The 16,264-nt window shown below is 38.8% G+C and overlaps 1 protein-coding gene across 6 annotated transcripts in view; it reads right to left on the reverse strand.

Moving 5' to 3' along the window:
* Tmcc1 (transmembrane and coiled-coil domain family 1) overlaps positions 1–16,264 on the reverse strand; it is a 174,982-nt gene that overhangs the window by 135,263 nt on the left and 23,455 nt on the right. For all 6 annotated transcript variants that reach the window (XM_087657614.1, XM_087657608.1, XM_087657615.1 and 3 more), the window contains 1 exon segment: positions 2,361–2,416. The gene's annotated coding sequence lies outside the window, so the exon portion shown is untranslated.

Raw genomic sequence — 16,264 nt, forward strand, 5'->3', positions numbered from 1 at the left:
ATGACTGTCATGGCTGCTGAAATCACATGCAAGGGGGAGGGGGTGAGATGATCTGGGACCAGATCTCTCTCTCTCTCTTTTTAATAAAGTGTTTTATTTTTATTGAGTTTGTGCAAATATATATAGTTGAAATGCATAGAAACTACTACAGAGGGAAAGCATGATAAAGGAGGTTTTTGCATATTTTCTCTCAATTTTTGTTGCTGTTTAGAAGACCATTCCGAGTTCCCTAAACAATCTGCCACTGCTGGTTAACACTGCAACTTCCTATTCTCGAGTATGGGTCCTGCTGCCACCAAGTGGCAAGGCAGAAAGCATAAATGAGCTCATTGTCAACATGGGCTAACCACATGCTGAGGGACAGAAAACACAAATCCACTCACACTTCTGGATGACTATTCTCAGGCCTTTTCACCATAGGACACTGACACTGGCCTGTGGCTCTATGATCCCCTTTCTTTCAAACCTATTTCCTTATTTGCTGACTCTTCACGACTCAAAAAGCACAGAATGACAGGGTTAAAAATGCTCAACTCTCACCAGTACTCTACTTTCCAAATACCATGTGTTTCTTCATTCCGGAAGGAGGCAACTGAAAACAGCTGTTAGAGTGGGGAAGCTCCCTGTCCTTCACTGAAATTCTTGGTGGCTCTACAGAAATCTTGCGATCCATATGGCCTCCTACTCCTTTCCTAATTCTACATTTGCATTGGTTTGTTGGTCTCCCTTTGGGACAACAAAGAGAAAAAAACTCTTATTGGCTTACATTTAGTGCAGTTTTCTGGGACATTTTGTGGGCAACTTTTGCCAACAGTATGCATGTTTAATTATCCTGAGTAAACTAATAGTTATTGAATTGTATTAACCTTAGGTTAAAAGGGCTGTGTGACGAACATACCAGCACAGATGAAGTATACATTTGTCAATCTATTGGGCTCATACTAGGCTGCTGAGACCGAGAATATGGGAGGATGTCAAAGCAAGGCTGACAGGAGGTAGTCTGTGATTTTCCTCATTTTATATTCTCTTAGCCACACTGTACAATTGATCTGGCTATTGTTTTAAATAAAATAAAGCCAGTTTACCCATCAGATTAAAAGGTACCAGGAATAAAAGTATGCTACTAGGGTAGCTAACAAACCTAAATGAAGCAGTGCCTATCTCACACTGAGTGTAGTGTAGGAATCGACTACTCAGCACATCTTTCTCTGGGCAGTATGGAGAACTAGCCAACTGACCATCTGTCTGCTTCCTATCTAAAAAAGGAAGAATATAGTACATTTTAAATGCCAGTTAGCTTCATGTGAGATTTCATTAGTTTTTGTACATTTTTTTTTACAAGCTGAAATGACTGACTACAAAGAGATGCTGCAATCCCTAGGGAAGGCTCTTAGCACAGCTGTGAGGATGAATGTACCTCAAGCTTTCTAACAGCAAGACTTACTTTTAATTACATGACTTCACACAGGCTTAGGGAGTGTGCAGCCCTAAATACACCCAATCTAAGTTTTAAGCAGTGAGCTGTGGTTACCCACTTCTGATCGATGTAACCTGGCAAGTGGAACAGTTATTATTTACAGTGACATCACACTCATAGAATGGGTCAAAACTGTGAAGGCTCCACCAGTCTCCATACAGAAAACCTCTAACGTCCCTGATCAAGATATGTGAAATATTAACGAAGACCAAGTATGATAGCAAAATAACCAATGATGATAATACTGTCATAACTACAAGTGCTGATGGTAAGAATGTCAACACTTATGGGACTCAGTCATCTCAAAACACTTTTGAATGCTTTGCTATTTTCTTCTCTAAAATAGCATCCCAGAATAACTAATAACTTAGTTTATGAAAAAACTCAAAATTACATTTATATCCCTGGCTTTACATATATAAGAAGCATATACATATACTCTGTTAGAAAAGGAATCTGGCTTTTCTTTTGTTCATTATCTCTAAAGCGTCACAGTCTTATAGTAAATGGGAAAAGAAAAAGAGCAAAATGACATGACAGAAGAGATTATGAAATAGGGAGACAAGAACAAGAGACAGCCATGAACACATCATACATTTCTGATCATTTCAGTCAATTCTTAGAATTTCCCACAATTAATTTTCCACCACAGTTTTGCTTAACATACAGGACATGGTAAGTGCACATTAAGAAAACAAGTTACTTTGAATTAATATTAGAAATGAAGTGGAAAATTGCTTTTTAAAATTCAACATGTTTAAAGGGGTCCTCCACAAAGACATTTCTTTCTATTCCTTTCTCTTGCCAACTTCCGTTTTGTATAAGGTAGCCCAAGCTTTTGGCATTGAGTTATTTTCACAGTCATTAAAACTTGGATACTTGCCTTCATTGCTCTCCCTCAAGCACGTCCTGGGGGCACTGATGTCCTCTTAGGAGAAGCTGAAAAGCAAGCATAAGAATCTGAAGTGAAACTTAGCTAGGAGCTCACCTTTTACAGACAAATAAGGAAAGGTCAAAAGCACACAAAATATTACAATTTTATGTTCTATCAGTAGGAAGGGGTAGAGTCATTTTTAGTTTTTTAAAGATTTATTTATTTATTATTATATATAAGTACACTGTCGCTGTCTTCAGACACACCAGAAGAGGGCATCAGATCTCATTACAGATGGTTGTGAGTCACCATGTGGTTGCTGGAAATTGAACTCAGGACCTCTGGAAGAGCAGTCAGTGCTCTTAACCACTAAGCCATCGCTCCAGCCCCCAATTTTTAGTTTTTATCAGCATTTTCTAATTTTTAAAAATGTAAAACAAAAATTGGAATCAAGAAATGAAGATACTTTGTAAAAAAAAAATTAAAATTAACAACACTGGAAAAAAAAAAAAGGTCAAGTGTAAGTAGTATATGCCTTTATTTGCTCCTAGTGGTCTAGAGGCAGAAACTGCCAATTTCTGGCCAATCCAGTCCACATGGCAAGTCCTAGGTCAGCCAGAGCCACACAATGAGTGGGTGCATAGAGGGTGTCACAGGTTACAATTAATATTTTTATTATGATTTTATTGAATAAAAAGATACTTGTATGTTATAGTCTTAAACATGAAAAATTTAAAGATACCTAGGAAAACACAATTTCATAAACATTTTTTCAAGTACCTTCTGTCACAAACATCTGCAAGCTTTCATTAAAGGCAATTCTAAAGCCAGGCATAGTGGCCTAACACTTATGACTCCAGCACTTACAAAGATCACAAACTGAGTTGGCCTGGGACACCTAGCAAATTCTAGGCCAGCCCGGAATACACAGGGAGAGCCTATCTCAAAAACTGGGAGTGAGGAGAAAGGAAGGAAAAGGGGGAGCTAATTAAAAAATCTCTATTTACTATGTACAACTGAAAATTGAAATGCATCAAAATTGAAAATTCCCTGAAAACTAGTTTCTAATAGCAACTACTACAAACTATTTATTTAGAGAAGCATCATAGGAATATCCATTATGTACTCAACATTATAGAGGCCAAATACAAATTTACTCTCAGGGAACTCACATAGGACAGAAAACAAGATTTGTAAAACTGCACAAAGCAATCGATTGAGAGCTAAACTAGAAACAGAAGAGACAGTACATTTGGTAAAGCATGAAAACTTGAGTTTGATCCAGAACCCACATAAAAAGCCAGGTGTGTCAGGGGCTGGAGAGATGGCTCAGAAGTTAAGAGCAGTGTCTGCTCTTCCAGAGATTCTGAGTTCAATTCCCAGCAACCACATGGTGGCTTATAAGCATCTATAATGAGATCTAGTGCCGTCTTCTGGCCTACAGGCATACATGCAGGGAGAACATTGTATATATAATAAATCTAAAAACAAAACAAAAAAGTCCAAACTTATTCCAAAAGAAACACACACACGGGGTTGGGGATTTAGCTCAGTGGTAGAGCGCTTGCCTAGCGAGCACAAGGCCCTGGGTTCGGTCCCCAGCTCCGAAAAAAAAAAAAAAAAAAAAAAAGAAACACACACACACACACACACACACACACACACACAGAGGGGGGGGAGGGAGGGAGGGAGGGAGGGAGGGAGGGAGGGAGAGAGAGAGAGAGAGAGAGAGAGAGAGAGAGAGAGAGAGAGAGAGAGAAAACGAACCAGAACACGAGAATGCACGATAGGCTGTAATAATGATTATAGTTGCCAGATGTGGTGGTGCACACCTTTAAGCCCAGCACTGGGAAGGCAGAGGCAGGAGGATCTCTTTGAGTTTGAGCACAGCATGGCTTACAAAGTGCGTTTCAGAACAGAAAGGGCTGTTACATAGAGAAATTTTGTCTTGAAAAACAAAAATGATTACAGTCTTCATTAAAAATCAGGTCTCAATAATTATTTCTTCCCTTAAACTGCTTCTGTCGAACATTTGTCACGGCAACAGAGAGTACCAGCGCACATGGTAGACAAAAAATTGATTCCTTTGGGATCCCTTTCTCAGTAAACATCCTATTATGACTACTGTTTCTTTGTCATAGCTTTATTTAAAGTATTGAAATACTTCCCTTTCAATCAAAATTTAAAAATCAGTTTCTTCTAGTACTTGTAGGTTTTTTTTTAAATGACAGAGACTTTTTCTATCACTTAACATATGCTTAGTTTACCCTGAATAATTACCTAACTTAGCATGGTCTATATAAGATAAGTGACACAGGAAAAATAAAGGTTATAGTTGTAAAAGTCCTGGATTAGGCTGGGGAAAATTTAAGGAAATACTTTGAAAAACAAAACTAGCATGATCCATTAATCTTTTAGGGCCAAAGGAATAGGCATACCCACAATCTACTACCAGAGATAGAAAACTGCTAGTTATGCTACCATTAAAACTTAATGTATACAGTATTTTATATGCATAGACTATTTCATCTTGAATTCGGGACAGGTGACTAGTAATTTCATTAGCCTAGCAAGAGATACACTACACTGGTACAAAGGAAAACAGAATTTAAATATAAAAAACATCAAAAGGGGAGAAAGCAAGATTACTGAATAGGTGTGACACATGAAAAGAAAAGTAAACCCAAATATATCAGTAATTATATTATGTATGAAAGTACCAAATGACAGAAAGTATTAATGAACAGATTATTTTGTTACTTACCAAACTCACATGTAAAATAGGACAACATAAAATAAAAAGTTAAAAACTACAGAAGAACCATAAAAACAAATGAGGAGAGCTGCACTACCTCACAACAATAGCCTAAGGAAAGTTTAAGTCACTTGTACACCCACTAACACCATGGAAAAACAAAGGGGGAAGAGTGTTAGTCCTGTGATGACTACATTCCTAGACACAGACTCTGCATAAATCTGAGGCTTAGCCAGAATATCACAAAATTCCCCGACCCTCTTCTACCAACATTAATCTAAATACAAATAACAATGGAATACAATTGAGAAAGCTAAAAAACAATGGTATTCTGAGAACAGGCACAGAAAGAAAGGCAGACACACAGGGAACAAAGATTACTAAGAAAAAAGATGGAAACCTTTGGTTACCATGGCAATGATGAATGTTAAATTCAGTAGCCCACAGCAGTAAACATAGACAAACCCTAAGTAGAACGACACAAATCCCCACTCTAGTAGAGAAATCCCCACAACTAGTAGACATGAACTTGTGGCCAAATATATCCAGTTATTTACCTTAGTATTTTATTATCATATAAAACATACCTCTTTCAACAAAAATTTGTCAACCATACTAAAGGTAGCAATAAAAACACACCTTGTAAAAACAACACAATCATGAGAGCCAGATTCATGATCTACATTTTGGAATAGCTAAGGAATTTAAAGCAGTGTTAATTCAGTAAAGGCTCCAATGGAAAAGGCAGGTGAGACCAGGAAATTTTACAAAGAAGTAGATATCACAAAAGGGCTAGAATTGAAAGAACAGTGCCAAAGAACAACAGTGCCTTTTCTTTTTTATTTTGTTGTTTTTGTTTGTTTTTCAAGACAAACTTTCTCCGTGTAGCTCTGGCTGTCCTGGTACTCACTGGGATTACACATCCACCACCTGGGTACAGAACAATGCCTTAGTAGGCACTTACACATATACTGAAACAGTGTACTCCAAATCTTTGGGGAGAAACAAAAACACACCAGAGGCCAGCAGAACTAAAATATGAAGAGGAAAGAAAGTGAATCATCTTACTTCAGAAGCATCCAAGAACCCCATTACACACTTCTTCTTTCGGTATTCTTTTACTTGTAAGCAAACAGAGGGGCCACTTTGTTTATTTGGATAGGTACCACTGTTCTGCTATGTGCTGTGCTTTGCCTTTTTAAACTGCTCTCTTGGCCTTTGGCTTCCCTTCAGTTCATCATGATGTGCTTGTGCCTGTTTTGAGGGACTTATCCTCTCGTGTTTTCACACTTTCTTATCTGTGGTTGGTGCCTTGAGGTTTTTTAACCTAATGAATCACATTAGGGCTGTTTATAGCAGCACAATGACAGCTTGTTACAGAAAGATGTACACCTTACCAATAGCTATTACCACTGAATCTCCATGAACCATTGATTCTGTACAAATCCTCCTCCTTCTATGGCTCAGTGTTGACAGGTACTCACAACAGTGAGTTAAAAGCATAGCAGTCAGGAGTCAGCACTCTATACTGTCCCCCTACTTTCTCTGGCTCTTACACTTTTCTCATCCCTTCTTCCACAACATTCTCTGAGCTCTGGAGGTTGTAATATAGTTGTAACTGGGAATTCAACAGTCATTTATTCTCTGTAGGTTAGCCATTTGTGAGTCTCTCACTAGTAACTTCTGCAAAAAGAAGCTTCTCTGACCAAAGGTTTCATCATCACTAGTGTATGGGCACAAACAGTTCTTTAGAAGGCAATTTGACAGGCACATTATGCCATTTAGCAAAACAACACTATGAGCTTCCTCATTAGGGCTTAGAATTACCCCAGCCATAGGATTCTGATTAATTTTACAGTGGCAGACAGGATCTCCCTACCATAAAACAGGCAATGAGTTCAATCATAAAGCAGTTTGTTACCCTCACAATAGCCCTGCAACAATGAGCTCATCTTGCCTGACTGGTCAGTATTGTTGTACAGAGGATACACACTTGAGTACGACTTTCACTGACAATTCTCCCTCAATGTGCCTTTCAATACTAAGAGGGATGGCCAGCAGGATGTTTCTGGCCCATTTCTAGCCTGAATTATTTGTCCAGCCACCAAGGTACATGACAAATTAGGCTTTAAGTTCGTGAGTGTATATGTGAGTAGCAGTAATTTAACAGAAGAAAAAAATTAGAGACAAAAAGGTATAGACTATCTGTAATATATTTCCCGGACAGCAGATATTTCCACAACCACTCTTTCATTCCAATGAGTAGTTATATCCCATGATAAAGGAAAGACACCAGTTTTCCTTGGAGTCTATAATCTTAAATACTTTTTTTTGAAATGAGCACCATCATTAAAGTATAAATAGTATTAATCTTTTCAAAACAAATAGCCAGGCATAGTGGCTAATGTGTAACAATTTCTTTTGAAATAAAACATTCCATCTCAGAGGGAAGGCATACTTAAGGCACAGGATGTAAAGCAATCTACTCTGCAGGGAAACTCTTTGTGCTCAGGAAGTAAACAACTGGGAGGTTTCAGGAAGTTCCTGCAATTGACAAGATCTACTAGGCACCTCATCTACACCACCACCACTCATTTATAAGCAGTAAGGACTTCTGAACCATACTCTCAGACAAGATGAGCTGCCCAAAGAGACCCTTGTTGAACTGCCTGCTGGTTGTGTACTGCCACTCTAAGTTTCCAGTTTTTGTGAACTGTCACCCATGCTGGGTAGGTTTTGGTAATGCTGGTATCTCTAAATCATTTCTCTTGTAAGTGTGTCTCCTCACTCATACTTGTCCTGTATATAACCCCAATAAATTCTCTGGTTCACCAAGATGGAATTCAGTAGTATCCTTACTTTGGTCAGGAATGAGATGTTTGTTAATGTATCTCCAGGAATAGTATCACTCAACAGCAATGAATATCTGTAATTTCAGGACTCAGGAAGGAAAGGCAGGAGGAGTATAAATCTAAAGCCAGACCAGTCACATTCATATCAACGAAAAGAAGGTAAAACTCTCAGTGTGAAAACTGACCCAGCATTTGCTAACCTCAATTTTCACAGTTAAAGGTTAGAGGCACCACACAAAGGTCCCCAAAGAGTGTCTGTCTGTGAGGGCAGCCCTTGTATTTGCACACTCAGTGAAGTGTGGAGGTCAGCACCAAGACAACATTCAGAAACAAATGTGGCACATTCTAAATATCTAAAATACAATTGTTTCCAGCACACATATACAGAATTTCAGCTTCAATGGGCTGAGATAATGGCTTAGCAGGTAAAGGCTCTTGCCAAGTAAGCCTAACAAGCTAAATTTAATCTCCTTAATCCCATCTGGTGAAAGGAGAAAACCAACTTCATAGGGAATAGATGACTTCTACATGAGCACCATGGCACACACTCCCATTCTCCAAAGTAAGTATAGTAAGAGAACAAAAATGTAAAAATAATTGGATATAATCAGTATTTGAATATCTTTAAAAAAGAACTTTTTGCCCCAAAATGTCAACTAAAGTTAGCCTCTTTATTTATTTAGTTTTAACTCTGGTTTGGTGTATAGGCACATTATCAAGAAAAATAACACGTTCTTACCAACAAAATACAACAGCATATGTAAGAACCTGAAAAAAAAAATCTAACAGGAAAAGAATGATGGCAGTAAAGATAACAAACCACTTATAGAAAATTAGATAAAGATTATACTTAAAAGTGGAGGTTCAGGAAATAGTTCAATGGCGTGTTCCATTAGCATAAGAATCTGAATTTGTATCCACAAGTACCCAAGTAAAAGCTGGATGCATACTGTATGTATCTGTAATCCCAGTGCTCTTGGGATTGGCAGGCAGGGGATGGAAGGCAGAGACAGGAAAATCCTAGAAGTTCCTGGTATAGTCAGGGGTTCACAGCAGAAAAGAAACCCTTTCTCAAAGCAAGGTAGAAGACAAAGACTGATATGGAATATTCTCCTCCTATACTATCCCCAGGATAACAACTCCAAGTTTCCAATTTTTGTGAACTGTCACCCATGTTGGGTAGGTTTGGTTTTGGTAATGCAGGTATCACACACACACACACACACACACACACACACACACACACACACACACACACACACCCCTCTTTCTCTCTAACTCCTAACTATCCTACCAGCCTGTCGTTCAAAGATTTGAAGTATTAACTAATACAAACTAATGGATTTTGCACATATAGTTTGATGCATTAACATTATTACCATATTCATGATAATGAACATTTCCATGACTGCCAAGTTTCCTAAAGCCTTTCTTAGCTCTTTTTCCCTGTAAGCATATCTGCTTTCTGACACAAAAGACTAGTTTACATTTTCTAGATTTAAACACAATAAAACATATAGAACACTTTCCTTTAGCCTATATTCTTTCAGTAAGCTTAATTATTATTTTAAGGTCTGTTTATGCTGTAGAGAACATCAATAGTTTTCATTGCCAAGTAATATTTCATTGCACAGATAGGACAGTTTCTTTATTCAAAGACTTAAGATTGACACTCAGATTGTCAATAAATCTGTTAAGAGCATGTGTACACAAGTCCTCATGTGACTACATGCTTTGGTTTGTCCTAAAGAAATTCTTAGGAATGGGCAGGCCATGTGAATTGTATGCAATTATATGTTTTAAAAGCTTTGCTCAGTCGTTCAAAGCACATGTTCCTTTCTCCTTCCCACTAGCAATGGAGAGTTACAGACAATTTCCATTCTTGTCAACACATGACTTTTCAATGAGTGTCTTCTCCACTATTAAGTCTTGGCACACCTTGCTAAATAATGCTGTGCTCCAAATATCAAAGATTTTTACTGTGACAAACCCCTTCGATTATTTTTGGCCTAGTTCCAAGATCACTAAAATTTTCCCTCTTATTGTGGTTTTCTAGTCTTACGTCTTTCATCTTAGGCCTATGCTTATTTGTGTATATGAAATCTTCCATGGTAGGTCAAAGTCAAGAACACTTGGTATATATGGCTCTTAGTTGGTTCAGTACCATTTGTTGGGAAGGATGGGCTCTTCATGGAAAACCAGCTTCAACCACTCTATTCAACCCTTCCTCCACAGCCACCCAGCCTCTAGCAAGCTCTAAACAGTCTTGTCTACACACTCTCCACTTCCCTGTCCACCTTCTTCCTTTATCAACTGCCCAAGCCCCGATCTTACAGAAATCCAGTTATCCATCTATTCCCTAAGTAAATTCTTCCAGCTAAAAATGACAAGGGGGGGGGGGCGGGCCTCAGAGGTCTGTGCTGACCAAGACAATTGAGATCCATGCTTCTAACAGAGTGAGCACTGTTGCTGTTCTCTAATCCTACTGCTTGCCTCCAGTCCCTCCACTCTCCTAACCACTCTTTCCTCAAACTAACAGCCACTCTTCTTGTTTGTTCTTCCATTCAGCCCTGTGTCACTGAAATGGACAGAAGATCCTGGACCAGCAAAGTGAGACAAAACTATTTCTTATCCCACAGCACTGCTGACAACAATAACTGAGACAATGTACACATGGAAGGCACTTGGTACAAAGCCTGCCAACTCCCATTTAGTGATGCTTCTGTTATCACTTTTACTACAAATAAATCATGAACCAGGATTGTGAAGTAACGTTAACAAGTTAACACTTAACAAAGACTTTTGTTTTTTTTTTTGTTTGTTTGTTTTTTGTTTTTTTTTTCGGAGCTGGGGACCAAACCCAGGGCCTTGCGCTTCCTAGGCAAGCGCTCTACCACTGAGCTAAATCCCCAACCCCAAAGACTTTTGTTAATGCATCTAATTTTATAACATATTATATACATTCTTACATTATTAATGATAAGAATACATATATATGTGGCTATACATACATGCGAGTACATTATGTATGTGTGCATATCTGTTAGAAAAAATTACATTTGACACAAGACTTTAACATTTAGATTAGATACTTGTTATCATAATTGTTTATATTTTATTGAAAGGTCTGCTTTTCTAACAGCAGACACAAAATCTGCAACAGTCTAAAAAATGATAGAAAAAGGAGTAGAAGACTACCACAGCTCTGTCAGTTCATGTTCCTATACCTACCTACACTGTTCAAAAGCAAGGACAGTTCTATATGCCTAACTTTTCACATAATTCAAATAAAGAAATGTACGAGTGCCTTAAAAGGCACACACTGCATTATTCTAGCGGGGCTGACAGAATGAGAAACACTCTGCACTCATCCCACTGACTGTCAAAAGCACCCACTCACGTGGTGGAGCTGAGGGTCTGTGCTTGGTTGATCCTGGGCTTAAAAAACCATCCAGTATATATTTACATCAGACCTAAAGAATGCATTTAATTTCAAATTTTACCTTCCTATCAAAGATTGCCCTTTGTAAAATAACCTGAGAAAATATTAGCCTCTGCTCCAAAGATTAATCCTTGAACAGCAGTCATAGAAGATTAAAGACCTTTTCAACATTAGTGTTTTTGGTTTTTTCCCTCCCTGAACAGTCTTGACAATTATTTTTGAAATAATACTTATAATCCACTTGTTCCCAGGATCACTCCTCTGAAGCATCTAAATAAGACAGTGAGTACAAAGCCAGAACCATCCACACATTGTTTTGACAGATCTAGGCCAGCCAGTTGCAAGCTTCTGAGTATGTGCTCCCCACAGGCCCGTGTCCATCTCTGTCAGCTCTAGCAAAGGTTTTTTGCCCCCTGGTCTAGTTCTAGATTTTGAAGCAAAAATAAAAATAAAACTGTCAGTTGTGTGGCTCAATCTTCTAACAGGGTAAAAAGAAAAAGTTACTTGTTATAAAGAAAAAACTATTTGTTATAAAAACCATATTAAACATCTGCTTAGCAGAAATGTTAAGCTATAAAAGGCAGCATGACAAAAATCCCAGAAAGAATGGGCATTTCAAATTCATGGAGTCTACCTCTGCAAATTCAGCCAGCCTGGGATCAAGTATGTCTGAAGGGAATAACATCTGACTTGACTGTGAATGGCATTTCCTTGTCTTTACTCTTTCAACAGCACAGCTCAGTTCTTCACATAGCCTTTCTGTTGTGAACTGTCACTTTAAGTAGGCCTGAGAGGATTTCAAGTATGCAGAATGCATACTTGTATTATGCATGCATAATGTATATATGCTTTATATAGGTTATATGCAATAACACTTTTTCAAAGAGATCTAAGCATCTGTGCTTTGGCATGTGGGACTCTCAGAAGCAAAGCCCACACATGAGCAGGTGAATTTTAATTTCTTGAAGGATAAAGGATTTAGAAAGTGCCTATAGGTCTGTGAATGGTTCAGCAGGTCTTTGATCTCAGCTAAAAGTTTTGTTCACCTATCACAAATATACATTAAGATGGTTACTACAAAAACAAGCAAACAAATCAGAACATAACAGTAACAACAAAACCACAAATAAGTACTGCTAAAGATACAGAGAAATCGGAACCGATAAGCCAGTTAGATGGCTTCAAGAAGGTGCCTGTCAGAGAAACTTGTCAACTTGAGTTTAATACATAGAAACAATGCAAGTTGAAAGGGCAAAAAGTAGTCTTCTAACAACCACATACACACCATGGCACACATAACCAGAAACCCAGAAGCATACTCACATGTACCCCTATACCAGGCACACAGTAAGGAATAAACTGGTTTCCTTGTAAACTGTTAGTGAAAAGTAAAATGGACGTACATATAGTGGAAATAGTACAGCAGATTCTTCAAAAACAAACTAAAGAACAAAGTCCTGTGGAATTACTATTTGATCTAGCAATTCTTTTTTTTTTTTTTTTTTTTTTTTCTGGAGCTGGGGACCGAACCCAGGGCCTTGTGCTCCCTAGGCAAGCGCTCTACCACTGAGCTAAATCCCCAACCCCTGATCTAGCAATTCTACTTCTAAGAACAAACCCAAAAAGGCCAGGTGTGGTGGCCTAGGCCTTAATCCCAACACCAATTGGGAGGCAGAGAAAGGCAGATCTGAGTATGAGGCCAGCCTGGTCTACAAAAGCAAATTGAGGGTAACCAAAGCTACACAGAGAAACCCTGTCTCAAAAACCAAACGACAACAAAAACAAAAGAATTAAGTACAGTCTCAGGAATCTGCATTCCCATGTTCATAGCAATACTATTCATAACTAAAATGAAGAAGCAGCTCAAGAGTTCGGTAAAGGATAAATGCAGTATACACATACAACGGACTGTATGCCGTCTCAAAAGTAAAAAAGTGGGACTAGCAGGATGGCTCAGTGGGTAGGAGCACTGGATGCTAAAGCCTGACCATGTGAGTTCAATCCCCGGGATTCCCATGATAGAAGAGGAGAATGAACTGGATCAACTTCTGACCTCCTCTGACCTTCACATACACACTGTGGCATACAGGAACTTATTATATACAAGGGGAAAGGAAGGAGGAATGGAAAACTGCAGTATACTAACAAAGAGACACTGCCAAGTGATATAAGCCAATCACAAAAAGATAAACACTGTGTAATTCCTGCACATGAATTACTTAGAAAGGTCAGTATCATAGGCAGGCAGTTTAACCGTGGTTGTTAGTGATTAAGAATGGCAAGAATGGGGGCTGGAGAGATGGCTCAGCTGTTAAAGGCTAGGCTCACAACCAAAAATGTAAGAATGGCAAGAACAGGAAGAAACAGGAGTTACTTTGTAATGAGATTAACACTTGAGTTTTGAAGACCAAAAACCTATAGAGATGGAAAGTAATAATGGATGTATATCACTATGGGTGATTTTGTATAGAAACAGATTCTTGGTATAAAGCCCAGGCTGGCCACAACTCAAAATCTTCCTGACTTCTGAGTGGTGAGACACATGAATGAAACGCCTGGATCAACTGTAGATTTATTTAAACCCTTTACTGCATACTTAAAAATGGTTAGGAAGGCAACGGGGAGATGGCCCAGTCAGCAAAGTACGTGCTAAGCAAGCATAAAGACTTGAGTCTGTAGTCCCCACATCCACATAAAAGCTCAGCCTGTGGTGATGCTCCTGTGATTCTAGTTAGTACCAGGAAGGCAAAGACAAAAAGATCCCTGGAGCTCAGTAAGTTAGTCTTGCTGGATCAATGAGCTACAGGTTCAGTGAGAGAAGAAGTAAGGTGAACAGTGATGGAGGAAGACTCCTGACATGACCACTAGGCTCCACATGTCTAGACACATACATAAACACACACATAGATGACATATGTTTTCAAAATTAAAAAATGGTTAAGAAGGTAGACTTGAGGGCTGGAGAGATGGCTCAGAGGTTAAGAGTGAGCACTGCTCTTTCAGAAGACTAGAGTTTGCCTCCTATATCCATGTGTGGTGGGTCACCACTGCCTCTAATTGCATTTCCATGGATTTCACATGTCTCTGGCCTCCACAGACAACTGCACTCATCTTTGCAAAACCACACTCAAGACACATATATATGTAATTAAAAAATAAAATAAAATCAGACTAGAGAGGTGATCTAGCAGTTAAGAGCACTTTTTCAGCAGAAAAAGCACTGTTCTTTCAGTGGACCTAAATTCAGTTGCCAACAGCCACATCAAGCAGCTCACAACAGCCTGTAACTCTAGATAGTGAGTCTACATCCTTTCTAGCCTTCATGGGCACCCATATACATAGCATGTGTCTCACACACACACTCTCTCTCTCTCTCTCTCTCTCTCTCTCTCTCTCTCTCTCTCTCTCTCAGGTGCACGAGCGCACACACATATGCTTTTAAAGATACAACCTTTTAAAAACACAGTACATCAGGCGCAGTAGCCCATACTTTTTAAACTCTTGGGAGACAACAGCAAGAGCATCTCTGTGAGGTCAAAGCCAGACTGATCTACATAGTGAGTTCCAGGTCTGCCAAGGCTACATAGTTTGATTCTGTCTCAAAACACATTAAAAAAAAAAAAAAAGGAAAGGAGGAGGGAAGGAAGGGTGTATGCTAGTGCAAAGCAAATCACACCTACTTTGCTTTTTAACTTTTACCTTTCTGACCATGTCAGCTCCATCAGATAACATGCTTCTGAACAATAGGATCATTTAAAGTCATAAGATTTGGAACAGTTCTAGAAGAAATACTAAAGACTATGGGAGACAAGGAATTGTTGAATAGGGAACATACTATTAGTCAGTACAAATATCAGTTTCCAGCACCAATATGACAGCTCACATCTGGTTCCAGGGAATCTGATTGCACAGACATATATGCAGGCAAACACTCATAAAATAATAAAATGAACTTTAAAAAATGACCTATTCCATTCTTCAGCCATTAATCTCTTCCAGAGCAAACTACCTACCCTTGAGTTTGTTCTCCTGAGTGGCTGTGACCAATAAGAAAGCAACTTTCAGCGCATGGAGCTTTTACTTTACTTGCACTTTATATATACCATGCATGGCTGGTGCCTGTGGAAGTCAGAAGTAGGCAACAGGTCCCCTAGAACTGGAGTTACACATGGCTGTCAGCTGTCATGAGGTGCTGGGAATTGAACCTGGGACCACTGCAAGATCAGCCAGTCCTCTGAACCACTGAGCCATCTCTTCAGCCCACAGAGTTGTCTCTTAAATTTGTTACTCTTGGGCTGGTGAGATGCCTCAGTGGTTAAGAGCAATGGTTGCTGTTCCAAGAGGTCCTGGGTTCAATTTCCAGCAACTACATAGTGGCTCACAACCCTTTACAAAGGAATCTGATGCCCTCTTCTGGCATGCAGCTGTACATGTAGACAGAACACTACTATATTTATTAAATAAATAAATGTTTTAAAATGTGTTCCTTCACATTTACACGCTGCAAAGAGAATAAACAAGCTGTAAGAAAATACCTGTGTCCTCATGTTGCCACTGGCAAAGTAAATGGCACTGTTGTTCTAAATAAAATGTACCCTAGCAATTGTACTCTTGATGCTAATTCCAGAGAAACGGAAACATAATCACATAAAAACACAAATCTCCATACTACCAATATCCAAAACTAAGAGAACAGAAATGTACCTCAACAGGTCAGTGTTTAGACAAACTGGTACATTTACAGCACGGAAATTCCTAAATAAGCAAAGTAAAAGGGAAGGATAGACAATACACGAATGGACAATTTTAATGGATCTAGGGCATGATGCTTAGTGAACTTTTTAAGTCAATCACAAAAGATCCC

Source organism: Rattus norvegicus, chromosome 4 (assembly GCF_021556685.1).
Source record: "Rattus norvegicus strain SHRSP/BbbUtx chromosome 4, alternate assembly SHRSP_T2T, whole genome shotgun sequence".
NCBI lineage: Eukaryota > Metazoa > Chordata > Mammalia > Rodentia > Muridae > Rattus > Rattus norvegicus.